The sequence below is a fragment of the Lissotriton vulgaris genome, unplaced genomic scaffold (genome assembly GCF_964263255.1).
Source record: "Lissotriton vulgaris unplaced genomic scaffold, aLisVul1.2 SCAFFOLD_1262, whole genome shotgun sequence".
NCBI lineage: Eukaryota > Metazoa > Chordata > Amphibia > Caudata > Salamandridae > Lissotriton > Lissotriton vulgaris.
Genome location: NW_028244738.1, coordinates 268554 through 296178, shown reverse-complemented (window position 1 = coordinate 296178; position 27625 = coordinate 268554).

The window sequence follows — 27625 nt, the reverse complement described above, 5'->3', positions numbered from 1 at the left end:
AAGGATATAGGACAATTTGTTTCGAAGTTTGTCCTAGGATTGAGACCTGATATCGGTCTCATGATCCAGCAACATTTGATTTGTTGGCAGAACAAGCTGCTGGATGAGATTTTGAGGTACGCTAGATACTGTAGTGACGAAATGCAGTCAAAGAATAAGAAACTCAAAGATAAGCTTATGCTGGTTCAGATGCAGACGGGGGACAAGGGAGGTCAGGTACAGTCAGGCGGAGGTACCCTCAGGAGGAGAAAAAATAGTCAGAAGAAGGGAAACTGCGATGATTCCAAGCCAAGGGTGGATTTGGCGACTCTGAAGAAGACCACTGAGTGTCACCAGTGTCATGAGATTGGACACTGGAGACGCGTGTATCCCTTTAATCCTGAAAATAAGATACAGCAGGAAGGGCAGGTAGTTCAGGCACAGGTACCGCAGGTGACAACACCGGGAGTGGCAAAGACGAAAACGATAAAAGGGGGAACTCAGGCTCCTCGAGCCCAGGTTTCCCAACGACCGAGGATCTCGACAGGGACTCGGACCTACCAACAGATGCCCCTCTTTGATGAGAACAATGACTGTTTTTCATACCCGTTGGCATGACGGTGCCTGAGTGGGGAGGAAGGCTGAACGCTTGGGGCAGTCTTGGAGGTAGACCAGAGGGGACCATTTGTAGAGGCTGATGTTTATCGTCATCCCACCACCTTTTTGGTTGATACTGGTGCTACCCGTTCTACTGTAAGGTCTGCAGTAGTCCCTAACCTACCCCTCTCGGGACAATCAATCCAAGTTGTAGGTGTTGCTAATAGGAGGATAACCAGCCCCCTGACAGAACTGATTCCTGTGAAGATAGGGACGTTCAGAGATAAACATCAATTTGTGGTGTGTGATTCTAGTCCTGTGTGTTTGCTGGGGAGGGATCTCCTGTGCAAGCTTAATTGTACCATCTATTGCACCCCCAAGGGAGTAGAGTTACAGACGAATGACGATGATGCTACCTTTAAGGTCGCAAATGAGCATTTGTGCATAGAAATGTACCCTGCGCTGACAGTGGAGGAGCTTCCTTTAGACCTAAAAGATTCAGTCTTGCAGGAGGTGTGGGACTTTACGGGGGAAGACATAGGTTTGATTAAGGGAGTTGAGCCAGTTAAGAATCAGGTCAAGCCGAATGCTGAATTGCCAAGAACACCTCAGTACAATTTGACTCCGGAAACGATTGCGGGAATAAAGCCTGTGATTGAATTCATGATTAGGCAGGGAATTCTGAAGGAGGTTTTGGGCAGTCCGTGTAATTCACCAATTATGGGATTGCAGAAACCAAGCGGAAAGTTTAGGATTGTACAAGACCTGGGCCGGGTGAACAGCATAGTTGTTCCTTGTTGTCCAGTGGTACCGAATCCATCTGTAATTTAGTTTCAGATCCCGTGCCAGGCTGAGTGGTTCACTGTTATCGACCTGTGTCAAGCCTTTTTCTCGATACCCTTGGACGAAGAGAGCCAGTTTCTTTTCACTTTCAAACTGGAAACCCGTGTACTAACGTGGTGTCGTATCCCTCAGGGTTACACAGAGAGTCCATCGATCTTTAATCAGATCTTGAAAAATAACCTTGAGAGTCTAGTGCTGCCGCAGAATTCAGTTCTCGTGCAGTACATAGATGGCCTCCTTGTTGCGTCAGAGACCGAGGATGTGTTCAGAATTGACACCATCGCGTTGTTGAATCATTTGGCTGAGAATGGCACAAGGTGTCGCCAAATAAGTTGCAGTATTGTTTGAATGAAGTGCAATATCTGGGACACAGAATTGAGAAGGGCAAAAGGAAGGTGTCTCCTGACAGGATTCAGGCCATCATGAATAGGAGAGTGCTGACAACCCAGAGAGAGGTCAGGATGTTCCTAGGAATGGTTGGCTACTGTCGCCAGTGGATTGCCAATTTTTCACTGAAGGCAAAGCATTTGCAGAGGCTGACGCACAAGGACGTGAGTGATCCAGTACCATGGGACAACAACTGTATGACTGCTTTTCTTGAGTTGCGAGAGGATCTTTGTCGTGCTACGGCTCTCGGAATGCCTGATTACAATGAGTATTTTTCATTGTTTTGCTGTGAACGAGATGGTTGCGCATTGGCAGTCTTAGTTCAGGAACATGGAGGTGTCCGTAGACCAGTCGCATACTTTTCAGCTACTCTAGATCCAGTAGCTTCAGCGTTGCCTGGATGTCTCAAATCCATTGCTGCAACAGGTGTCAGCATTGAGAGATGTGAAAGCATTGTGATGGGTCATGCACTGACAGTTTATGTGCTGCATTCAGTTGAATTGTTGATGACCAGGACCAAGACACAGCACTTGACAAACAATAGGCTCATACGCTACGAGCAGGTTATCCTTTCTGCTGAGAATTTGACCCTTAAGTGGGGCTCTGTTTTGAATCCTGCCACACTGATGCCATTGCCTAACACACTTGATGAAGATTGTGAAGATCATGACTGTCTCGATGTAACTGAACTCTGTACCAAACCGAGACCTGACATTGTTGATGTGCCATTGACCAACCCTGATGAAATTTTCTTTGTTGATGGTTCATGCATATGAGACAGTGTTGGTCAGTTGAGAGTAGCGTTTGCTGTATGCACCATCACCTGAGTTGTTGAAGATGCATGCCTGGAAGGAGTACACTCCCCCCAGGTGGCTGAAATAATTGCCCTGACCCGTGCCTGCTTAGCAGGAGACAAAATTTGGATCACAATTTACACTGACAGTCAATATGGGTTTGGTGTGGTTCATGACTTTGGACAGTTATGGTCTCAGAGGGGTTACATGACTTCTTCTGGATCTCCTATCAGAAATGGGGAGCTTGTTTGATTGCTGCTAAAAGCCTTTCAATGTCCTAGGGAAATATCATTTGTGAAATGCACAGCCTATGGTAAAGGGACAGATTTCGTGTCACTCGGAAACCGCTATGCAGATGAGGTTGCATGATACTGTGCTGAGCAAGATTACAGCTTTACTGAGCAAGAAATAGATGGGTTACCAGAAAGAACAGAGATGAATATATAACCCAACGTTTCGCGCAGTAGCAGAAGCTGTGTGCCAGAGGTGTGTCACGTGCCAGCAAATGAATGTGGGAAAGAGAACTGCGGTCACCATGAGTCATATTGGGAGGTCCGGAGGGCCCTTCAACCGAATGCAATTGGATTTTGTTGAGATGCCTAGCTGCAATCGTTTGAGGTACATCTTGGAAGTGGTGTGTGTGTTTTCAAGGTGGATGGAGGCATACCCCACGTGTAGATGCGATATACTTACAGTAGCTAAGCTGTTGTTGAGGGAGCTTGTGCCAAGGTTCGGGGTTCCGACCTCTTTGGAATCAGACAGGGGTACGCATTTTCATAGCGAGATCATGAAGTTGCTTTGCACAGCACTGAACATTGATCAGAGACTCCATTGTAGTTATCGTCCAGAGGCGTCTGCGATAGTAGAGCAGATCAAAGGGACTTTGAAGGCTCAAATGGCAAAAGTGTGTTCGTCCACCTCCCTGAAATGGCCGAATGCTTTGCCCCTGGTTTTAATGAGCATGTGCAGTACCCCAAACAGGAGAACAGGCCTCTCGCCACATGAAGTGTTGAGGGGGAGGGCCAGGAGGTTACTATCGGTGCCATCGATAGCCTTGCTGAGTATCACAGATGATATGATCCTTGATTATTGCAGGGGACTAGCTGATGTCATCCGTTCTGTGTCCCATCAGGTGCAGGCTGCTGTGGTCCCGGCTTCCAGTGATCTTTGCCACGACCTGAGCCCAGGAGATTGGGTGTTAGTACGGAAGCACGTGAGAAAAAGCTGCTTGGATGTTGAGTTAAATATCTCATTAACTTATTCAACTTAAGGCAATCACGTAAGTCTCGTCTTGCACGAGCGGCTCGTTTAATTGTTCCACCTCCAATTCCTTTCACCTTCCCAAACCCCAGTTACCCCCCTTCCTAAGCGCACCGGCGGACTGCCACCTCTCTAGAACCCGTCCACCCCGGCACGCACTTTCCTTTACCCTCATTTCCACACTGTGATTAAATGTACAGTTCACGGCCACCTTTCTATTTTTTTGAGTTTTGACACTTGATATGTTTACGGAAAAGTGCATGTACACACACCGGTGCATGCGGTTGATCGATTTATGTTGGATAATTGCTGATATTTTGATTTATTGTACAATCATTGATTAGAGCTATATCCTGTTTCTTTGCAGCGCTCCTTGACAAAGGGCCCTTCGGGTCCGAAATGCATTAGAGCATTTCTGATAAACTTCCATTAAGTTGACAACATGGATTATGAGATGTCACACATGGAAAATCTATAAACTTGAAAATGAACGTTTAAAATAAAACACAGCAACTTTATTTTTTGAACTTGTTTTGAACTTTTCTGGAGTCAGTTGTGTCTTAACAACGAACCATATAAGTGTGCCTAAAAGCAGGGATGCGCCTACACCTCAGTAGCGCACTCAACCTTTCAGTACTTATATACCAGACAATAGCAAAGATCTGAAGAAATATATAAGTAACATTACTGCAATTCATTATGAGATCGAAAATTTGACAGAAGAAACTGTGTGGGAGAAGGTTGGCAAGGGATTTGGCCAGGTTGGAAGTTGGTTTGCGAACCTTGGTAAGGGAATTCTTGGTTACATTCTAAAGCCAATCATCATAGTGATCTGTTGTGTGATTGGATTGTGGGGTCTGGTGAGAGCCTACAAGTGGTACAAGTCGAATAGGCTTGAAAGGTCAATGAGAATGCAGGAGGGGCGTATGTGGAGACTGCAGGACAGTCAATATCAGAATTTTAAAAACATGGAGATGCTCAAGAGGTCGAAGACGGCTACTAGTTCTTTATGAACGAGTTCTTACCCTTAGGGATGATGTAGTGTATGATGACACAGGTCAGTAGAGGGGGGGACTGAGAGAGCACCATGTTCTTCTAAAAGTTGTAGGGATGCATTATACTCACCCCTAGTCAGCATCCACATATTTAGAGAATGTTACTAATGTAGTTTAGGAAATGTGACGTTTGGGCCGGGGATACGTGCAAATTGTAGTGGAGTGTTTATTAACCATAGACAAAATAATGCTTTAATCATGCTACATGTTTGCCTAAACGTAGAAAATGTAATCTCATGTGAAATGTAGCGTTAACAATGAAGTGCCTTAGTGAAGAATAAAGATGCTTATTAATGAGTGACTTAACATAGGTTTTAATGTGAAGAAGTGTAGTTTGTTTTGAAAATAGAATTAAAGTTTAACCGATGAAATGTATGCTCATGTTATAATAGAAACGCAATTAGAATGTGCAAGGCCTGAGGTGTGTTAAAGCTGGTAGAGGCCTAACTGTATTTTTCCTTTGCTTTACTTTAGCTGAAGAAATAATCCTTATTCTTGGGAAAAGCTGTTCTCAGCGAATGTTGAATTGTAGCTTCGAGGGTTCTTCTCACATATTCCAGCTCGCAGGTGCAAGGCCATGGGCCTCGTTAGGTAGAAGGAGCCATTGTTTGGAAGTTAGGATAGTATGAGCGAGTGCAGAGGAGATGCCAAGGAATTTGGGAATACAACATTTAGCGGAGAAGGTGCCTGCGACCCAAGGACACTCTAACGGACGCTTGGTGGAGAGGAGCCATCCTGGAAAAATACGGAGACCCATACCTGCCAGAGGGGTGTGCCTGGGACGTTTCTAAGGCGGACCCAAAGGCGTGTCAACTGTTTTGGGGTTTTGTATTAGGGACAGCGCCCGAGGGTGGAGGGCAGATTACATTTTAGTGGACTTCAGGAGAGAGCAGATGTAGAGGCAAAGAGTGATCTGGGGAAAGGTAAAGATGTAGAGAGTTTGTGCACTTAAGGCAGAGTAGGGTGTAGGAAGGACGGCCTGAGAGCGAGTTATCTAGCTAAGGATTGTTAGGAGAAGTGGGTGTACTTCTTAGGAAGTCACCATTGCTGACACCTTTATTATTGCCTTGGTGAAATGCTAAGTAGGGATGTCCCTCCAGAGACAGTGTAGGGACAGACTAACCAGATTCTTTTCCTTTCTGTAATGCAATCCCGGACTCAGGTTGGGAGTTTCATCCTTTGCCTGATCATTCTTGAATTGATTTTGCTTTTCATTCTGAGTCGTTTGAGACTCTTGCGTAGAATTATGAATGTATTAGTTCCCATTTACTTCTTGAATCTATTACTGAGATGTTTGTACATCCAACTATTTTTGGCTATGTAATAAATCTTTAAAATTTCTTTGGTAGTCAGTGGTTCTTGAGTACAATTTCAATTTGGCCGGATACATTGTTTAAAGTTGTAACAAAAGATCTTCCCTCCATGCTTCTATGACAGGGAAAAAGGTTCAGTCGGCCTTATCTGGGATTCTGGAAATTGGTAAGACAATCGAGAAAAGAATCCCAGCTTCTCCAACCGCTTCCTTGAGCCACAATCGTCAAGCAAATACAAACCGGACATTCTGTAAATGGAATCTCTCTTCAGTCATAGACTACGAATTTATAATAGCATCCGGGGGATTTAAAATGCTTGATGAACAAAACTACAAGTACCAGGATGCATCGAGAAAAACAGATGTGGGCGAGCTATGCATAAGTGACATGGGCCAACTGTCAGTGCTCGAGGCCCATTTGTAAACACCATCTCGTGTACACAGAAAGGCGCCAAACCCGAGCAGCTCGCATAATTCCTGCTCAATGGTACCGCCTGCTACGTGCTCGAATACAACTCTGACACATCAGACAGTGCATGCCTAGATCATTGAAATGATTAATTTAGCTTTGTGCCATTAATAAAAACAAATTTGAAGAAAGTTAAGAACACTTTCAGAAGGTTAAAAGTTACACCCTTTTTGATCATAACACACAAAAGGCCATTGTCAGGTAGGGAGGATCACAAAAACCCAACTACTTTAAATCCCCAGATAATTTCAGCTTAATACGATGCCCGGCTGTTAACTCCTTCAGTTGCTCGCTCCACAAATACTCAGTTTACCTTCCCCCACGCTCTCAATTTCTGATCCTGTAAGTGTACACTACAGCTCACTTACAGCCTGCTCACAGTTGAGTTCAGGGTAAACTCAGGCTGCGCTTCGGAACCACGCGCTGGCCAGGCAGGCTCTACTGTGGCAGAGCTGGCAAGCATTTAGGCACTGGACAGACTATGGGCTGACACTGTACTACTCTGCTCAGTCCTGCCCTCAAAGTACATGTAGCAGGCACGTGCAGACCAGGTCGCCCTCGTCGGGGTGGGGTGGGGGGGAATGGACTCAGGGCTGCTGAACGTTGGATTGCTGTTGCATTCACTGCAGCTGGATTCGCACGATAGAGTGCCGATTTCCTGAGAGCAGCCTGAAAGTTAAGTTACTCATGAGGTGGGCGGGGCTGATGGGTGATCGCTAGCAGTTATGAATTTGATCCTTTAGTTTGAGCGGCAGCCACTGCTCGCAACTCTGCCTTTGCCCAATTGGTCGCGATGCCTCATGCCGCTGTCCTGCGACCGGACCGGTTCGTAAATGAGAGGTTGCATTATACACTGACAATGTCATCACAGAAGGGCTGCCTCGTTTGAGGTATACATAGTTTTTAAACTTTTCATCCTGACAGACACTGAGCCCGTACCTGCTCGCTGCTCTCCAGGCTCAGGGTGGTGCCGCAGCATACCGATTCATTCAGCTGACTCTTTATTTTATTTCTTTAATTACTGACTAGCATTTAAATATAATTTCGGGCCCTGGCTCGGGCCTCGAGTCCATGCGCGACCTCTCCGTGCTGCTCTGCTGAGGAGGAGATCGCGCTCACAGTGTCTCCAGGCAGGAGTGTTTATTTTATTTAATTTTTTTAAATATATTTTTATTGTATTTTTTTAACATAGACAGGATATACATAAAACATACACGAGTACATATGCTCTTTCTGGCGCGTCTTACATTTTACGTCCTCAACAAATGGGTGATCTGTGCGTTGGTTAACTCTGTCGGGCGGGCATTCCCCCGTCCTTCTGGGCTAGTAGTCCTATTCCGTCTGCCAGTAGACTTCTTGCGTTGGCTCATAGCTTTTTCGTGAACATATAACATGCAACATGTAACATATAAATATCGGCAGGTGGTTAAAGATCGTCGTCCCACCGTATTTCTTCGAAACCGTGGTATATTTGGCTACGGTGGTTTGAAAGGGTCTAGTACGCTGTCTAGCACTGACCACATCTGTCTATTGGGCTTCTTCCAGGGAGTGTATTTTAGAGCTGTTTTGTCAGTGCCTATTAGTAATGTAACCCAATTTATTCATCCCTTATAGGTGGCTTTGGAGGTGTTTTTCCATTTGGCTAGTATGATTTTTGTGGCACTTGTTAGGAGGAAATCTAGGAGGTTCCTGTCCTGTTGTGTGTTGATGTCTGTGTTGATATGTGCTGTTGTTAGGGTGCAGAACTCTCGCTTGAGGGTGCAGCCAGCCAATGAGGTTTAACCGAGGCGCGATTATTGCTTATTGAAAACTTTAACCAGGAGTGTTTATTTTTAAGCCCTCCTGTGCCCCTGCTTCCTCACCAGCCCTGGCCCCAGGGAGAGATTCCCGTCGTCTGGAAGGGCGTGTGATTTAAAGCATTCTTCACTCCACTGGAGGGTCCTTAGCGCTGGGACACTGCCATGCCATGCGCTTTAAACATTTTTTCATTTTTCACCTGCCCTGGCTCCATGTGTGTCCGTCCAGCCGAGCGCTGTGCTATACTATCTAGAAAAGGCACAGCAGACCAGAAGCTGTGACCTCTCGATGACCTGTAAAATATTCTGCAGACTGTCAACTCTTTAATGCAAAACGGAGCCCCCGAAGTCAAGAGAGGCCCAGCAACTGCTATCGGAGCAACGCCAGCAATAGTTCAGGCGATTGGCAATTTAGCAGAACCCTGTAGTACCAAAAGTTGGTTAGTGGCCAATCCAGAAAGGGGCTCTCAATCCGTGCATCTGCAGCTGGAGGAGAGACATATACCTATGACATGTTACAGGCAGTACTTTAAATGAAAACCTACAAAAAGTGCTGGTAGTTATCCACAATACCTATTTCCTCCTCCGAAGTGCCGCTGACCTCCCATTAAATATTACAGCATTGCTGAGAAGTGCAGATGCTCCCCCTTTTAAATTAAAGTTGTGCAGAAAGCTTGTTTCCGGTCCAGGGAAGGCATGGCTTGGCAGTTCGGGCTGGACTGTTTCATAAGGCACAGGATCAGACTGATTTGCATATGGCCATGTCTGAACTGGGGTGGCAGAGTGGGCTAACGAATGGTGATGGATTAAACCCAGATCTGTTGACTGGGTGTGAGTGTTTGATTGGTTCAGATGCTCCGTATATCACCACCCCCTTTTGTACCGCTTTGTTCGCCATAAGTTGGCAGGGTGTGCTCAGACGTGAGTCCCTTGCTCACTTTGCCACTGGATTCAAGCAAGCCTGGCTGAACACAGCTGTAATGCCAGAAACCGGTCTTAGGAAGCTTGTTTCCGGTCCAGGGAAGGCATGGCTTGGCAGTTCGGGCTGGACTGTTCCCATGAGGCACAGGGTCAGACTGATTTCCATATGCCATGTCTGAACTGTGGTGGCAGAGTGGGCTAAAGAACGGTGATGGATTAAACCCAGATCTGTTGACTGGGTGTGAGTGTTTGATTGGTTCAGATGCCCGTCTATCACCACCCCCTTTTGTACCGCTTTGCTCGCCATAAGTTGGCAGGGTATGCTCAGACGTGAGTCCCTTGCTCTCTTTGCCACTGGATTCAAGCAAGCCTGGCTAAAGACAGCTGTAATGCCAGAATCCGGTCCTAGGAAGCTTCTTTCCGGTCCAGGGAAGGCATGGCTTGGTAGTTCGGGCTGGACTGTTCCCATGAGGCACAGGGTCAGACTGATTTGCATATGGCCATGTCTGAACTGGGGTGGCAGAGTGGGCTAAAGTACGGAGATGGATTAAACCCAGATCTGTTGACTGGGTGTGAGTGTTTGATTGGTTCAGATGCTCCGTCTATCACCACCCCCTTTTGTACCGCTTTGTTCGCCATAAGTTGGCAGGGTGTGCTCAGACGTGAGTCCCTTGCTCACTTTGCCACTGGATTCAAGCAAGCCTGGCTGAACACAGCTGTAATGCCAGAAACCGGTCTTAGGAAGCTTGTTTCCGGTCCAGGGAAGGCATGGCTTGGCAGTTCGGGCTGGACTGTTCCCATGAGGCACAGGGTCAGACTGATTTCCATATGCCATGTCTGAACTGTGGTGGCAGAGTGGGCTAAAGAACGGTGATGGATTAAACCCAGATCTGTTGACTGGGTGTGAGTGTTTGATTGGTTCAGATGCCCGTCTATCACCACCCCCTTTTGTACCGCTTTGCTCGCCATAAGTTGGCAGGGTATGCTCAGACGTGAGTCCCTTGCTCTCTTTGCCACTGGATTCAAGCAAGCCTGGCTAAAGACAGCTGTAATGCCAGAATCCGGTCCTAGGAAGCTTCTTTCCGGTCCAGGGAAGGCATGGCTTGGTAGTTCGGGCTGGACTGTTCCCATGAGGCACAGGGTCAGACTGATTTGCATATGGCCATGTCTGAACTGGGGTGGCAGAGTGGGCTAAAGTACGGAGATGGATTAAACCCAGATCTGTTGACTGGGTGTGAGTGTTTGATTGGTTCAGATGCTCCGTCTATCACCACCCCCTTTTGTACCGCTTTGTTCGCCATAAGTTGGCAGGGTATGCTCAGACGTGAGTCCCTTGCTCACTTTGCCACTGGATTCAAGCAAGCCTGGCTGAAGATGGCTGTAATGCCAGAAACCGGTCCTAGGAAGTTTGTTTCTGGTCCAGGGAAGGCATGGCTTTGCAGTTCGGGCTGGACTGTTCCCATGAGGCACAGGGTCAAACTGATTTGCATATGGCCATGTCTGAACTGTGGTGGCAGAGTGGGCTAAAGAACAGTGATGGATTAAACCCCGATCTGTTGACTGGGTGTGAGTGTTTGATTGGTTCAGATGCTCCGTCTATCACCACCCCCTTTTGTACCGCTTTGTTCGCCATAAGTTGGCAGGGTATGCTCAGACGTGAGTCCCTTGCTCACTTTGCCACTGGATTCAAGCAAGCCTGGCTGAAAGCAGCTGTAATGCCAGAAACCGGTACTAGGAAGCTTGTTTCCGGTCCAGGGAAGACCTGGCTTGGCAGTTCGGGCTGGCCAATGTCTGAACTGGGGTGGCAGAGTGGGCTAAAGAACGGTGATGGATTAAACCCAGATCTGTTGACTGGGTGTGAGTGTTTGATCGGTTCAGATGCTCCGTCTATCACCACCCCCTTTTGTACTGCGGTGAATTTACATAAAGCGCTTCGACGACTTGTCAGGGGAAGTAAGCGCTATATAAATGCAATAACAATACAATACATGGAAATATAAAAGTGCATGTACTCAATATTCAGAGTACATTTTTGCTCCGGGGAGGTGCCGGTATTGCAGAAGTACTGAGAAGCGCAGCAACTCTCCCTTCCAAATTAAAGACGTGTCGGCACTTCACCTTTTACTGCATTGAGCGTGCACACTGCTGGCGCAGATATCGAGACTGACCTCAAAGGCAAGGCCGTTGGTGTGACGTCAGTCTCGTGTTGGCGGTGCGCGATCTGAAGTCACTCTAGCTCGTGGCCATTTGTGCTTTTTCCATAAAGAAGGAAGGGAGAGACGTGAGCAGGAGAAAAGATTACAGAAATTAAAACTTAGTTCAAGCATCCGACAAGCTACTAAAATGCCATTGTTGGAATAGCCATAAACCATTTAAACAGGAATATTTATTCCGGAGAGGGCGCATATCTGGTATTTGATCACATCGTGATTTCTTGTGAGAATAACCGAAATCCATTCTACTTTGAATTGTCGGCGTTAGTTCAGATTTAGAAAAAAACAAAAAACAAACAGAACAAACTTTGAAAGAAATGGGTGTGCAGCGAAGCACTAAGACAGGAGAAAGGAGAACAGAGCCGTAGGAAGGGTGGAACAAGCACACAAGTGGTGCGCACTCGCTAAGCAGCAGCTGTTTGCTCATTTTCAAAGCACACACTCGTGCTTGTGGCCCGCCGCTGTGCACTCCCGCAAGCAGTATGCTGCCACAAGCACAAGTATGTGCTTGGAAAAAGAGATTTTACGATGGCTAAAGGTCTCCTATGCAGCGCATGTGCGCTGCATAGGCGAGACCTAAAAAGGAAAGCTTGAGGAGAAACAAAAGCATTTCTCCTTGTTGTGCTTCCCTAACGCCACCCCTGGGTGGCGTTAGGTTGTGACGTATTCCCAGGTTAACAATTTCTCATAAATCTGGGAACGCATCAGGTTCAATGGGTGTAGCGGGGATCACCCACAGCAACTCCCATCGAACGCCCCTTGCACACAGTTTTCTGTGTGAAACAGGCACATATTTTTAAGGCCCTGAAAAGCCACTTAACGTGGCTTTATGTGGCCTTATTAATATGCCGTGGCCCATTGCGCCACCAGAACGTTAAAAAAGTGACATTCTGGTGGCACAAAAATTGCCGGTAGGTATGAGGCCCTCAATGAAGACATTCGGGCCTCATTTTTAGGAGGCTGCATTAAGCCTCTTTTTGGGGTTAATGTTGCCTTGTAAATAATGTTTCCTTTAATGCAGTTTTCTGTGTTAAAGGGGCATGCACTGGGTGTAGCTGGGGACATTCCTAACAACATCTATGGCTATTTGTCTCTGCCCCAGATTTACGAAAAATTACATAAATCTGAGGCAGCTCCAAAAACATACGCCTCCCCAGGGGAGGCGTAAGGGAGGCAACATGAGTAGAAATCTTTATTTATCCTCGTTTTTCCTTTTTTTATGTGTGCTGCATTCAGGATTCAGGATGTTAGAGAGAGAGCTGCAGGAGCTGAGGATCTCCTAACATTTTATGAATTGGCACTTGGAGAAGGTGCTAGAGCTTTGTTGCTTTGCCAGCTTGAACCTAGTTATTTTAAGAAGGTAAGATTAAAAATCATTAGGAATGCCTGGAAAACTTGGGGAAAAATTCAAAAATACTTGAGCATTGAAATATTTACAAGGTATACACCTATTTGGCGATCGTCCTTTTTTCTTCCGGCTTTCTATGATACAATTGGGAAACAATGGAAAGAACTTGACTTGAGGACAGTGGGGGATATTCAGGAAATAGATCAACTATATCTTTTTCCAGACTTGCAGAGAGAGTATGGAATCCCTGACAGGCATTATTTTAAATATCTTCAAATTAAGGGATTCTTTGGCAAACAGAGGCAGGTGATTTCAATGGCAAAGATGCCATTGCTTGAGACCCTCATGGGATCTGTTTGTAAAATATATGGTATTATGATGGAGAAAGCCCCCAACGACATGGAGAGAACGGGGATGAAAATGGGCCAGCAGAATAGAGAATTAAGATATAGACATAGATATGTCAATTGAGCTGGTCAAAAGAACGCTTCTATCAGCTAACCTAAAGGCTCAACATTCCAAGATGATTTTCTACCTATATTATACCCTTGCCAAATTATTCAATTGGGGAAAAGGGAAGGATGATAAATGCCCCAGGTGCAGGATCGGAACGGCAGGCGCAATACATATGTTTTACAGCTGCTCCAAGTTAGACTAGTTGAAAAAGGGAATTGGAAACTGTTAGATCTGGCTATTTCTGGTAGGCTGAGGCTGACGCCAAAGCCAGGCAGAAACCACCATTCTAGTCACGGCAAGGGAGTCACACGCCAAGATAACCCCTGCTCACCCCCTGGTAGCTTCGCACGAGCAGTAAGGCTAAACTCGGAGGCAATGTGTAAAGCATTTACGCCAGCACACAACAGCCACAACATACTAGGCACACCACAAAAGGAACTCCACACAAGGTTATTATAAAATAACTTTTGTATTGTAAAAACACATCAGATAGTATCACACAAAATGCATGGTGCCAACTGGCACGGGCTATATTCACAAGGGATTATGTACAGGACAGGGCCACATGGGCCACTGTCAGAATCCAAAGTAGTACTTTTAGAACTTAGAATAAGTATAGTACAAGATAACAGTTATAAAATACATCCAGTAACTACTGGGAACAGGTACCAGGACCTCACTAGGACCACCTGTACTAAAAAGAACAACCACCTAAGAATAAAATACATTTAGGGGTATAAACAAGAACACATTACCCATGATGCATGAAACACATTCAGAGCGGTAGTAAAGGAAAAACACATGATGCCTAAAAACATTCAGAGGTGTAAGGACAACCACCTAAGTATCACACAGCGTTTAGGGGTCTAGGAAAGAACACATTACCCATGATGCATAAATATACATTCAGAGGAGTAGTAAAGAGAAACACATGATGCATAAACCTACACATTCAGCGGTGTTCAGAACAAAGCACATGATGCAATAAAATACACTCAGGGGTGCAGCGCAAGAAGACACATGATGCCTAAAACATTCAGAGGTGCAGCGCAGGGAAAAGGAAGACACATGATGCCTAAAAACATTCAGAGGTGCCAGAGCAATACAATAGCGCAAAAATTCACATGATGTCTAAAAACATTCAGAGGTGCAGGAATAACACATGATGCAAGAAAACACATTCAGAGGTGCAAGAACCATACAATTGCGCAAAAACTCACATAAGCCACTACCTGTGGCAGTCCCTAGGCCAACTGGCCTTGTTGAGGCTAAGACCCCCTGTGTCCAAATGTCAGGGCGCGCTGCCATGCAGCGCCAGTCCAAGCACAAGCCTAAACGTAGCAGGTGCCCACTACTTGCTGGGCACCTGGGCAATCCCAAGACCTAAACGGTGCAGCTGCCCACTAATTGCTGGGCAGCTGGGAATCATCAAAGAAACTGCGACAGGGTCCTCACTGACCCTTGGGCACAAACTGCACCCACTATGGGAGCCACACAGGCTCTAAAAACACATTCCTCGCAGGCAGGAGGGGGCGGGCACCGGCTATGTGCCCCGAGGCCCCCTCTATCTAATATGGCCCTCGAGCCTCGCTGGGCTTGTAAATCATGTATGCCCCCTAGAGCCTCCGTGGATCTAAACACAAAAAATGGCCCTCGGAGCCTCGCTGGGCTCGTAAATCAGATATGGCCCCTCTGAGCCTCGTGGGCTCGGTTTCACTGAAAATGCGGGCCGGACCCTCTCAGGGCTCTACACACGTTGGGGCGACCCACTGCCAACCGGAGCCGCCCTTGAAGCCCTCGTGGCTTCCCACTGATCATGAGCGCGAGCTCGCGCTACCGGAGGGGGGGGCGGACACTGACAATGTGTCCCGGCGCCCCTCCCTTTCCTCTGCCCCACTCACCGGTTTACTGGCGAGCGGCGGCTCTCCCCACTCGGGGCTCCCTCAGCACACGGGAGCCCCGCAACGGCTGCCATCTTCTTCCTCTCTCCGTGCGCTGGCCAATCCCAGCGCGGCTAGTCGGTGCGCACTGCACCAACCACAGCGCGGTCTTCAGGGCGAGCCTCCCGCGGCCCGCCAATCACAGCGCGGCATTTGCTGAGGGGGGCTTGTCGCTCTGACAAATCAGGGCTCCGCACCTTTGGTTCTCGGCGATTTCAAGCCCCGGGCAGCGGCGGTGAATAGGAATCAAATGCCGGGTGGGCTCTGGCTCCAAATAATTAAATAAAAACGGGGTGGCACCCGTAAATTAATTAAATAAACAAAAATAAAAGCGCTACCAAGCGCTAGAGGAACAACAAGGTCCCAGTGGAAATGAAAGCGCTCCCAGGCGCTTAGTGCAGGGATAAAGAGCTCCCAGCGCTAAAGGCAACAATAAAGCAAATAAAAAGTCCTTCAGCAGTCCAGGACCTCAGCAGTCCAGGAGTAAGAGAGGGAGCAGCATAGCCCCCAGCAGAAAAAGTTCATCAGGTGTCCAGGGGCTGGGCAGGGCCCAGGGATTCCCCTGAGCCCAAGCAGCAGCACGCCCCTGGCAGATTCAAGTTAGAAACAAGAACAACATGGAAGGGGACACAGCCCCTTCTTATACAGAAAAAAGTCTTTGAAGTCTTTGTGCAGGCGGTCTGAGAACCAGCTAGAACTGGTTATAGGGAAGTCCTGTCAGTATCAGGGACAGAGGTGACAGTCGCCCAGCAGGAGGTGGAGCCAGCATTGTGGTCAGGCAGGCACAGCCCTTCACTATCAGGTGCTATCTCCTCCCACTTCCCTGGCAGCAGATGCTGCCTTTCATCCACGGGCTGACTCAGACAACCTCCTGGGGGCTCTGCAGCCCCTGTCATCCTCAACCAAGACAGTCAATCCACAAGCCGGCCAAGGCACTCCTGACCCAGGCTCACCAGCCAATCACACGCCAGACGCAAATTACACAAATATGCCAACGTCTAAAAGTGGCACTTCTAGACTAGACACAGTCATGCCGCATATACCATCACGCAGCATTCAATCTCACGAGTTCGTACATATCAAACTCTCCCCTGCATCAAGAACTACCATGGGCATACATATTCCCCATTCATTCCTATGGGAGGGCAGGTCACTCACCACACATACCCAGTGAGCTCAAGCACTTTACACTGTACCACAGTGAAAAAGTGCGCAGAGGCCTAAAATCACCACCACCAGGTTCCAGAAACAGGCTAGGAAAAAGCAAAAAGTCTCGGGTGAACCCGCCTAAAGGGCAGGGTCCAACAGAAACATTTTGGGAGAAGATATTAGGAAGAAGTGTCAGCCTAACTCCCTTGCTAATGATGGTGAGTCACGATAATAGCATAAGGCTGGACCGCGGCCAGATCGGTATTGTATTTATTTCAGTTATGGTTATTTGGTTAATAATCACAACTAGATGGAAAGACTCGGAGCCCCCTGTGTTCCAAGAGTGGCTGGCCCGCTTAATCGCTATTTATAAATTGGAACAAGCACTTTGCAAATTTAAGGATCATCGGGCTAAAAGATGGGGGAGGAAACTTTGGCTTTCAATAGTAAACTTGCTGCTTGGGGTAGGGAATGTGAGAAACTGGATTCACAATGAATTTTGTATTTATGTATGATCTGCCATTACTTGATTGTCTATTTATAATAGGAAATGAATTATGATGTGAATGGAAGTAATTGACATTGTACAGTAAATAGTCAATGGTGTAATTATATGTGCAATACCTCTCAGAGACTAATGTTTTTATTTATTTTTGTAAAGGAAAAAAATGGAAAGGGAAAAGGACTTTGCTGTTTGCTGTGTCCCCTGCTTGATGAAGATCTCCAAGTGCTTGAAATTGAGCTTGTCTCCTGTTCTGAAGTCTTAGGGACACAAAGACTCCACCCTCAGCTGCCTAGAACTGCCTGGCTGCGAGTTCTATCCTGCCAAGAAGTGCCTATAGCTGTTCTGGGCCTCTGGAGGCTGTTCTGGCTGTTGGGACCTGGAAAAGCAATGCAACCACGAGAAGCGTGATGCAACCATACCTGTTTCCAATGCATCGCCGAAGAAACTGATGCTGCGTCTGTCCACGGCTCGAGAAATCGCATTGAGTGTACTGGTCTCTGAAGTCCGAGATCACTGCACAGATTCCGACGCAAGCCCTGCTGTGCAGCTGCAAGAACCTACGCATCATCCGGATCGTCGTACAGCATCGAGGTGCAAAGTCTGTCTCATCGTTGGGGGACACAGTAAGAAACCGGCGCATCACCTTCCCATGCAGGAAGAAACCGACGCATTACCTACTCTCAGGTGAAGGAACCAAAAGATCACCCCCCCTGCGCAGCAGTAAGGAACAGACGCATCACCTCCCCCGGAGCAAGGAACCAACGCATCACCTTCCCAGAGTGTAAGGAACCTACTCATCACCTTCCCTGCGACCCTTTTTGTTTGTGTGCGTGCCGCATACAAGGTACTTTTAGTCAAAAGTGTTGCATCTGCAATTTGCTTTGAACTGAACTATTTCTACCATTTGAAAGTCATATTTTTATTACTGTATTGTGGATTTTTGTCAGTTTGGGTCAAGTAAAGATTACTTATGTTTCTAAACTGGTGTGGTGTCCATTGTAGTGTTTTCACTGTATTACTGTATGTGTTCACACATGCTTTACACACTGCCTCTGAAATAAGCCTGTCTGCTTGTGCCAAGCTACCAAGGGGGTGAGCAGGGGTTATTTTAGAAGTGTATCCCCCTTACCCTGACTAGGAAGAAAGGTCCCTACTTGGACAAAGGTACCTAATACTGCCAACTAGAAATCCCCATTTCTAACATTGGTGGCCAGCGGTGAGGATCTGGACTTGCATTTGTGTCTTGCATATAGTAATTGGTGTACACTACAAGCATAGTGCAGACCATTACGCAACCACATACTATTGGTGATCTTTTCTTTTTGGATTTTCTGCAACTTAAGAACTGTCAATTGTTTTCATCATGACCATGCCAGCATCTATTGCATCTATTGATATTGAATTTGAGGAGGATTGGGTGGAAAACTACACTGTGTCTCAACTAGAAGCCATCTGCAAGAAGTGTAAAATCTCTGTGAGAGCCCTAACCAGGAAGGATGAATACCAACAGGCACTGAGGGCCTGATTGGAACCCAGAAATGCCAGTAGGCAAGATGAGGAGCTTCCTGTGGAGGAAGAGAATTTGGATGGGCAGCAGGAAGGGCTGTTGAATCTGCCAAGGGGAGGGTACCTTCCAGCGATGGCAGTAGTATCGCTTCAAGAGGTCTGTCTCCAAAGGAGTTGGAGGACAGAGAAAGAAATAGGTTGCATGAGAGGGAGCTTGCTAAGCTCAGGCTGGGGAAGGAGAGTGGCCTGATAGGAAGAAATTGGATAAAAAAAAAAACAGAGGTAGGCCATGGAGGAAAAGAAGATGCTTTTAGAGCATGAAAGAGGTTTGAGGGAGTTGCCTGAACTCAGAATGTTAAGAGGCATCTTTTAGTAAGGGTGATTTTTACATTCCAGGTTTGAAAATACCACTTTTAGAAAGCCGCTATTTTCTTCCCTAACCATGCAGTGTGCCTCTGCTAGGTTGTGTATTGACTGTCTGCATTTGGAGTGACAGGCTGGGGATGTGCATTCTGTTCAGACAGCCACTTGGGAGTGTTAGGTGTGTCCTGCCTTACCAGGGCGAGTCAGGGCTGGGCGGAATAGACCTGGGCTGCATTCAGAGTAGGGGGAGGAGATTTCTTTCACACCTGAATGGGCCTGGTCTGCCAAGGACAATGCTGTCTCCACCTCCTGCCAGGAAGCTGCACCAGAGAGGACAGAACTGGTTTTGGTTCGGCAAAGAGCTTCTCGGCCACAGAGAACAAAGAGATTTACTGTATAAATAGAGGGGCCCAGACTTTGCTGTTTGCTGTGTACTCTACTTGAGGAAGATCTCCAAGGGCTTGAAATTGAGCTTGCCTCCTGTACTGCAGTCTCAGGGGCACAAATACCTCACCCCCAGCTCATCTGAACATCCTGGCTGGGAGTTCTAACCTGCTAAGAGGTGCCTGTAGCTGTTTTGGGCCTCTGGAGGCGGTTCTGGCTGTTGGGAGCTGGAAAAGCAATGCAACGATGAGAAGCGGGACGCAACATTATCTGTTTCCGACTCATCACTAAAGAAACCCACGCAGCACCTGCCCGCGACTGGAGAAATCGCCAAATGCTGCATCGAGTACACTCCTCTCTGAAGCCCGAGATCACCGCACCGATTCCGACGCAAGCCCTGCAGTGCTGCTGCAAGAACCTACACATTGTCCTGGATCATCGTATCGAGGCACCAAGTCTGTTGCATCGTTGGGGACGCAGTAAAAAAGTGACGCATCACCTCCCCACTCAACAAGAAACTGACGTATCACCTCCTCTCCGGTAAGGAACCGAGACTTCACCTTCCCTGAGTGTAAGGAACCAACACATCACCTTCCTTGCTACCCTTTTTGTTTGTGTGGGGGACGCACCCAAGATACTTTGTGTGAAAAGTGTTGCATCTGCATTTTGCTTTGAACTGAACTATTTCTACCATTTGAAAGTCATATTTTTATTACGGTATTGTGGATTTTTTTGTCGTTTTGGTCTTGTTTGGTTAAGATAAAGATTACTTATTTTTAGGTTTCAGCCTGATGCAGCCGATGCGCTGATCTGGCCGAGACATTTAGTAGCTGCTTTGAGAAGTGCTACTTTCCCGGCGACCAGCTTACTATCACGCGCACAAGAGCGCACACAAATTTGTGTAATAGCAAGCTGGTGGCCAGCAAGGTAGCACTTGCGGTGACACGCGTGCGCACCACTCACGTCACCACTCACGTTTTTTAAAATTTATTTCATTTCGCGGCCGCGCTGCTTTACTTTTACGGCCGCGCGGCCAATGCTTTTTTAATTATTCACCACTCAACTTCCTGCAGATGTACCAGCAAACACCTGCTCTGTCAGTCACTGTCAAATTGCTTCCTGCTATGCAATATTTATTTTCGATGTTAATTACTCTATCATAACTCAGTAGGTAAACTGCAATTTACCGTTGCTTTTAAGGCACATTTTCCTGAATGGCATACATTTCTTCAATCTATATGGTCAGGCCCTCAGGTTGAAGCACAGTCACTCGGATGCACACGCGCTGCATGAAAGTCTGGGGGAGTACACATTCCTGCGGCACGCGCAGCACCACATTCCTCTTCATGACACATGCAAATTCCAAGAAAGCACGGCACTTAGTCAGCATTCCTACCTCTTATGTAATGTTTCCAGGGCAAGGAGCACCAGAGGGCATATACAGAAGCCTAGCACGCCATTTCCAGTAGAGTGCATTACTGATGAAAAGTATGTTTACAATTGACATGGTTGTGTTGTTTCACCTTACTCAAATTCCTAGATGCCTCCTAGTTCTGAAATGAAAGAGAGTGTAGCAGACACGGCACACATGCTTGACAACATAATTGTACACGACTTCAGCTTTACAGCCTGTTCCATAATACATAGGACACTTATAATGTCCCAAAGGCAAGACCTATTGGCTATGCCAGTGCTTGTTCTAAACAGTTGTGGTGTCCATTTGTAGTGCTTTCACTGTATTACTGTATGTGTTCACAAATGCTTTACACACTGCCTCTGAGATAAGTCTGTCTGTTCGTGCCAAGCTACCAAGGGGGTGAACAGGGGTTATTTGAGGAGTGTATTCCCCTTACCCTGACTAGGAAGAAGGGTCCCTACTTGGAGAAAAGGTATCTACCTCTGCCAACTAGAGGACCCCATTTTCAAATAATTTCCCAATAATCACTTTCTAGACTCTTCCCTCTTCTATCCCTCCATTTTCCTTTTCAATCCAACTAACAGTTTCACATGTCCCATGCTCAAATTAGTTCCTATTTCCCTATACTAATTCACCACTAATCCTTTTGGGCTCTGTAGTAGCGTGCTACTCGCTGAAAAGCGCTTCAACCCCTCGTCAGGCGTAGTAAGCGCTATATGAATTAAATAACAATTATAATTACAAGCTTTCCTTATTTAGTCTCCGGGGAAGCCTTTTTGAAACACTGCAGAAACTGATGACTCAAGTAATGTCTATGATATGTCTGTAAAGGTGACAAACTCTTTGAAGAATTTGTGAATGAGAAATTCACACAAAACACTGTCAAAAGCATTGAACGCAATGTGGCGCAATGGTGTTGAAGTGTGCGTTAGGGCATGCCTGTGCATCAAGAGTTGATGCAGTCCATATTGGTAAAGGACCCCGCAGACTGGGGAATGGTTTGGTACTGTATACACACTGTACCTAATCTGCTTGAATGCCCAGTCCCATTAGTCTTACAGTTCTATACAGCATGTGCAAGGGCTTGTTATGACAAAGCGCTTTACAGAGAACAACAACAGTGATAAAGGTCTTAAACAAAGGGCATGGAAAGCAGAACTACATGGGCCCAAAAGAGAGTTCTGACTTGGTCGGTGGCAAATATTTTGTATGCACAGCATGAATATTTACGTTATATGAAGCATTAGACTTCTACACCTTCACAGACTAAGGTGGATACAATTATATAGAATGTACACCATGAGAAGATACAATGCATCAGTATTAAGTACCTGGATCAAAGACACATGATTACATGGAGAATGTAAATAATCACAGTCTGCGTGGTATAGCATGGAGCCTTCATCATGGGAGGGTCTTAGAAAGGTGCAGTTTAGGATGCTAGTACATCTCGGAAGGTTGGCCAGGGAGAAGAGGTAGGGCTGATAGATTAGAATTGAATACAAGAAGTTTCATCTCAATTTGAAGATGGGAAGTCAGGGAAAATTGAAGCTGGGAGGAGCCTTCTAGATACCATCCTTCGTTTTAATTGTAGCACTAATTAATAAGTGAAAGAGAATCTGCCCTTGTCAAACAGGGCTACTCTAACCTGAGACCAGGGTTCTGTATTCTGCGTGCTGTATCTCAGGTTGGCTATTGATTTCAATCAATCAATCAATCAATCAATCAGAGTACTTGTAAAGCGCGCTACTTACCCCTGAGGGTCCCAAGGCGCTGAGGGGAGGGGGGATGCTGGTACTGCTCGAAGAGCCAGGTCTTGAGGAGTCTTCTGAAGGAGAGTAGGTCTTGGGTCCGCCGTATGTGGGTAGGGAGGGTGTTCCAGGTCTTGGCGGCGAGGTAGGAGAAGGATCTGCCACCAGAGGTCGTTCGTTGGATACGGGGGACAGCGGCGAGGGCAAGGCTGGCGGAGAGGAGCTGGCGGGTGGGGGTTTGGAAGCTGAGTCTGCTGTTCAGGTAGGCTGGTCCGGCATTCTGGAGTGCTTTGTGTTCATGGGTGAGGAGCTTGAAGGTGATCCTCTTGTCAACAGGGAGCCAGCGTAGGTCTCTCATGTGGGGGTGATGTGGCTGCAACGAGGGACGTTGACGATCAGTCGGGCTAAGGCGTTTTGGATGTGTTGTAGTCGTCGGAGGTGTTTGGCTGGGATTCCTGTGTAGAGTGCATTGCCGTAGTCCAGTCTGCTGCTGACGAGGGCCTGTGTCACCGTTCTTCTTGTTTCGGTCGGTATCCACTTGTAGATTCTCCGGAGCATGCGGAGGGTGTTGTACAAGAGGAGGAGACGGCGTTGACCTGCTTAGACATGGAGAGGGAGGAGTCGAGGATGAATCCTAGATTGTGCGCATGGTCTGTGGGTGTCGGTGCTGTTCCCAGTGTGGTCGGCCACCAGGAAACGTCCCAGGCTGAGGGAGTGGGTCCGAGGATGAGGACCTCTGTCTTGTCCGATTTCAGCTTCAGAAGGCTGCTCCTCATCCAATCGGTGACGGCCTTCATTCCCTCGTGGAGGTTTGTTTTGGCGGTGTGCGGGTCCTTGGTGAGGGAGAGGATGAGCTGCGTGTCGTCAGCGTAGGAGCTGATGTTGAGGTCGTGATGGCGGGCCACTTGTGCAAGGGGGGCCATGTAGAGCATGAACAGCGTTGGGCTGAGTGATGAGCCCTGGGGGATGCCACAGATGATGTTGGTGGCTTCGATCGGAAAGGTGGGAGGCGGACGCTCTGGGATCTGCCGGAGAGGAAGGAGGTGGTCCAGTCAAGAGCCTTCTCTTAGATTCCGGCTTCTAGGAGGCATGTCTTTAGAGTGCAATGCCAGACCGTGTCGAAGGCGGCTGACAGGTCCAGGAGGATGAAGGCTGATGTTTCGCCGTCGTCTAGTTGGCGCCTGATGTCGTCTGTGGCGGCGCTGAGGGGTGTCTCGGTGCTGTGGTTTCGTCTGAATCCGGTCTGGGACGGGTTCAAGATGTTGTTGTCTTCGAGGTGGCGGGCCAGTTGCATGTTGACGATTTTCTTGATGACCTTTGCCGGGAACGGGAGCAGGGAGATGGGCCGGAAGTTCTTGAGGTCCTTGGGGTCCGCTTTGGGCTTCTTGAGGAGGGCATTGATTTTAGTGTGCTTCCAGCTATCCAGGAATGTTGCTGTTTCGAAGGAGATGTTGATGACCTTCCGTAGTTGGGGTGCGATGGCTGCGTCTGCTTTGTTGAATACGTGGTGTGGGCACGGGTCAGACGGAGATCCTGAGTTAATGGAGTTCATGACCTTGCGTGTCTCGTCGTTATTGACGTTGGACCAGGAGGTCAGGCGATTGGCGCTGGTGGTGTTCACAGGGGAGGTGGAGTCTGGCGTAGTCTGGGCGGTTGTGGTGTTGAAGCTGTCGAGGATGTCAGCGATCTTGCGGTGGAAGAAGATGGCTAGTGAGTCGCACAGTTCTTGTGAGAGCGGGATGTCGTTGGCGTTGGCGCTGGGGTTGAAGAGTTCCTTTACGATGCTGAAGAGCCCTTTGCTGTTGTGTGCATTGTTATCCAAGCGATCTTTGAAGGAGGATCTCTTGGCTAATCTGATGAGGTGGTGGTGTCTGTGGGTGGCGTCCTTGTGGGCTGCGTGGTTGTCCGGTGTGCGTTCGTGGAGCCATGTCTACTCCAGTTTCCGGCATGCGTGTTTAGAGGTCTGGAGCTCGTTGGTGAACCAGGTGGCTCTCTTGTTGGCGTGGCTGTTGGAGGGTTTCTTGAGCGGGGCGAGGGTGTTGGCGCAGTCTTCAATTCACTGTCTGAGGTTTCGGGCTGCGGCATCTGGGTTGGTGGGGTCGGTGGGTGGGTTCTTGACGAGGGAGGTGATCAGCTGGTCTTCGGTGATTTTGCTCACTGTTGGGTGCGGTGGTGTGCGGTTGGTTTCTTGAAGGTGAAATGAATGCAGCGGTGGTCGGTCCAGTGGAATACGGTGGTGTGGTCGAAGGTGACATGGGAACCTGTGGAGAAGACGGGATCCAGCATGTGGCCAGCAGCACGGGTGGGTGCGGTGACAAGTTGTCTGAGGCCCAGTTTGGCGAGGTTGTCGATCAGGGTGGCAGAGTTGGTGTCGTTGTTGTTCTTGAGGTGGAAGTTCAGGTCCCCGAGGAGGATGTAGTCCGTGGAGGCGAGTGCGTGGGTGCTGGCGAGGTCGGCGATGGAGTCGCTGAACTGAGCCCAGGGTCCGGGGGTCTGTAGATGAGTGTTCCTCTGAGGGTGGTGTTGAGGTCGGTGTAGATCCGGAAGTGCAGGTGTTCGGCGGTGTTGAGGATGTCGTCTGCGTGGGTAGCGACCTTGAGGGTGGACTTGTGGACGATGACTATTCCTCCTCAAATTCCATTGGTGCGATCCCTGCGGGTGATCTTGTAGCCGTCCGGGGTGGCTATGGCGATGTTGGGCGCCTGGAGTCATTCCACCAGGTCTCTGTCAGGAAGGCCACGTCTGGGGCGGAGGTGTCGAGCAGATCCCAGAGCTCGACAGCGTGTTTGCGTGCGGAGCGGGTGTTGAGGAGTATGCAGCAGAGGTGGTTGGGTCCAGTCCTTGGAGAGTTTGGTGGTTCTGTCGCAGGTGAAGCTACAGGTGTGGCAGGAGAAGGGTCCGTGGGTCCGTTTCGGGGCAGCCTGGAAGCAGGTGCAGGTGTGGTTTCGGCCGGCGTTGAGTGCGTGGAGGGTGCTGGCGTCGTAGGGGATTCTGGTGTCTTGGCGTTCGCGGAGTCCAGGGGTTCTGGCGCTGGACGTGTTCCAGTTGAGAATGGGCACGCGTCCGCTGCGAGGCTGCTTCTTGGCCTGCATATGAGGTGGCTTGGAAGGGAGAAGCAGCTGGGAGGCGGGAGCGGGGAGGCAAATGGGTGTGCAGGGGGGGCAGGGCCACAGGGATGCAGCAACGGGAAAGGGTCGGATCGGGAGCGGCGGGGGCCAGGGGGAACTGGTGTACAGGGCAGAGGGGAGGGAAAAACCCCAGAAACAAGGAGGCAGCAAGGAGCCAGGAACCAGGCAGTCAGGTGATGAGCAGCGGCGTGGGGGCGACCTGCCTGCAAGCAGGGTGAAAGGTCACAAAATAGCGCAGAAAGGTCACAAAAAATGGGGGGAAACAAGTGGCACAGAGGCAGAAAGGTCACAAGAAAGGGCAGAAAAGGTCACAAAAACGGGGGGAAACGAGTGGCACAGAGGCAGAAAGGTCACAAGAAAGGGCAGAAAGGTTACAAAACATGGGGGGAAACGAGTGGCACAGAGGCAGAAAGGTCACAAGAAAGGGCAGAAAAGGTCACAGAAAACGTGGTGAAACGAGTGGCACAGAGGCAGAAAGGTCACAAGAAAGGGCAGAAAGGTCACAAAAAACGGGGGAAACAAGTGGCACAGAGGCAGAAATGTCACAAGAAGGGGCAGAAAAGGTCACAAAAAACGGGGGGAAACGCGTGGCACAGAGGCACAAAGGTCCCAAGAAAGGGCAGAAAGGTCACAAAAAACGGGGGGAAACGAGTGGCATAGAGGCACAAAGGGGAGTAGAGGAAAGAAAAACAAATACAATCAGGGGAGCAGAAGGCACGAAAAACCGGTACAATCAAGGGAGCGGAGGCAAGAAAAACGAGTGCATTTCACCAGTTGCATGGGCCTCTTGTGTCTGTGAGTGTCCTTTCTTTATCAAACTTACGATTGTTAAAGATTGATTTGATTGTTACCACTATGTTGGAATATCACAATGATTGATTGTGGATTGAGAAGGGTAAATTCTATAATTTACTAACTCTTTTTTTCACATTCTCCTGATACACACATATAAGTATCAATACAGTACCTACTAGTAAGGAGCCTTATATTCTTTAAAGCTAGCTGCTCATTAAAGGCCATTTTCCCTCTCAGGAGAACTCATATCTGTGAAGACACAACATCGTAATATGTTGGTCGAGGTCTTGGTTTTGGTGTTTTTTGCTATCTTACAGAAAGGTGTGGTTGCAAAATCATGGAAAGGCAATCATGTTTTTATTGTCTTTAAGAAACCTGTCAACTCTTGTCAAGTAATTATAGATTAATTATTGATAGATGCCTCTGGTAAGTTTTTCCCTAAATAATTACTGAAGACACTGCAATATTGAACCTTTGTTAATAATATAACCCTAAATGAGCAATCTACTTTTGAGAAGAATGCCTTATTTGGGAAACAGCGTTTACAGCGCTGTTCCACAACCCGGTCACTTACCAACATGGTTGTTACAATGACCACGTTGTTACCACGCGTACCATTACATCTCTTTCGTTTCAACGACTTGCTGTAGGGGGCGTGCTGGTGTTGGATTTAGAATCCAACACCTTCCCTGCTGTTGCTCAAACTGGAGTAGGAATAGTAAATAATACTATTCCTAAGTCCAGCACTCCCCCTACAGCAAGTCATTGAAACAACTTATGATGTAATGGTTTGCGTTGAAACAACGCGGTCGTCGTAACAACCGCATTGTAATGTAATGCATGAATAATGCTGTTGTTGTAAAGAGCCACATTCACCTTATTTGCATTGCTGTCGAGTCACCAAAATGCCAGGAGTTGTGGAAGTGACATCACATAACTTTTGACCTCAATTACATCACAGGAAGTGATGTCATATGACACATGACCCGGATTTTTTTCCAACAGCACAACAATTGTGGTTTTGCATTTCATAGCATCGCAAAGTTGAGCTATGGGCTACTTTGCATCATTTTGTATCAAGGGGGTATTCCATGGATTGTACAAGGGGGCTCCTTTGCAACCACCCATGGGTTCTGACACAAATCCCTCTCTTCAAGCATTGAGAGATAGGAATTCGCACCAAAATGTTATGCCTCCTTGAGGCTGGCCTAACAAGGACATGTGTGTAGTATTGTACAGCACACCTAAAATGTAGGA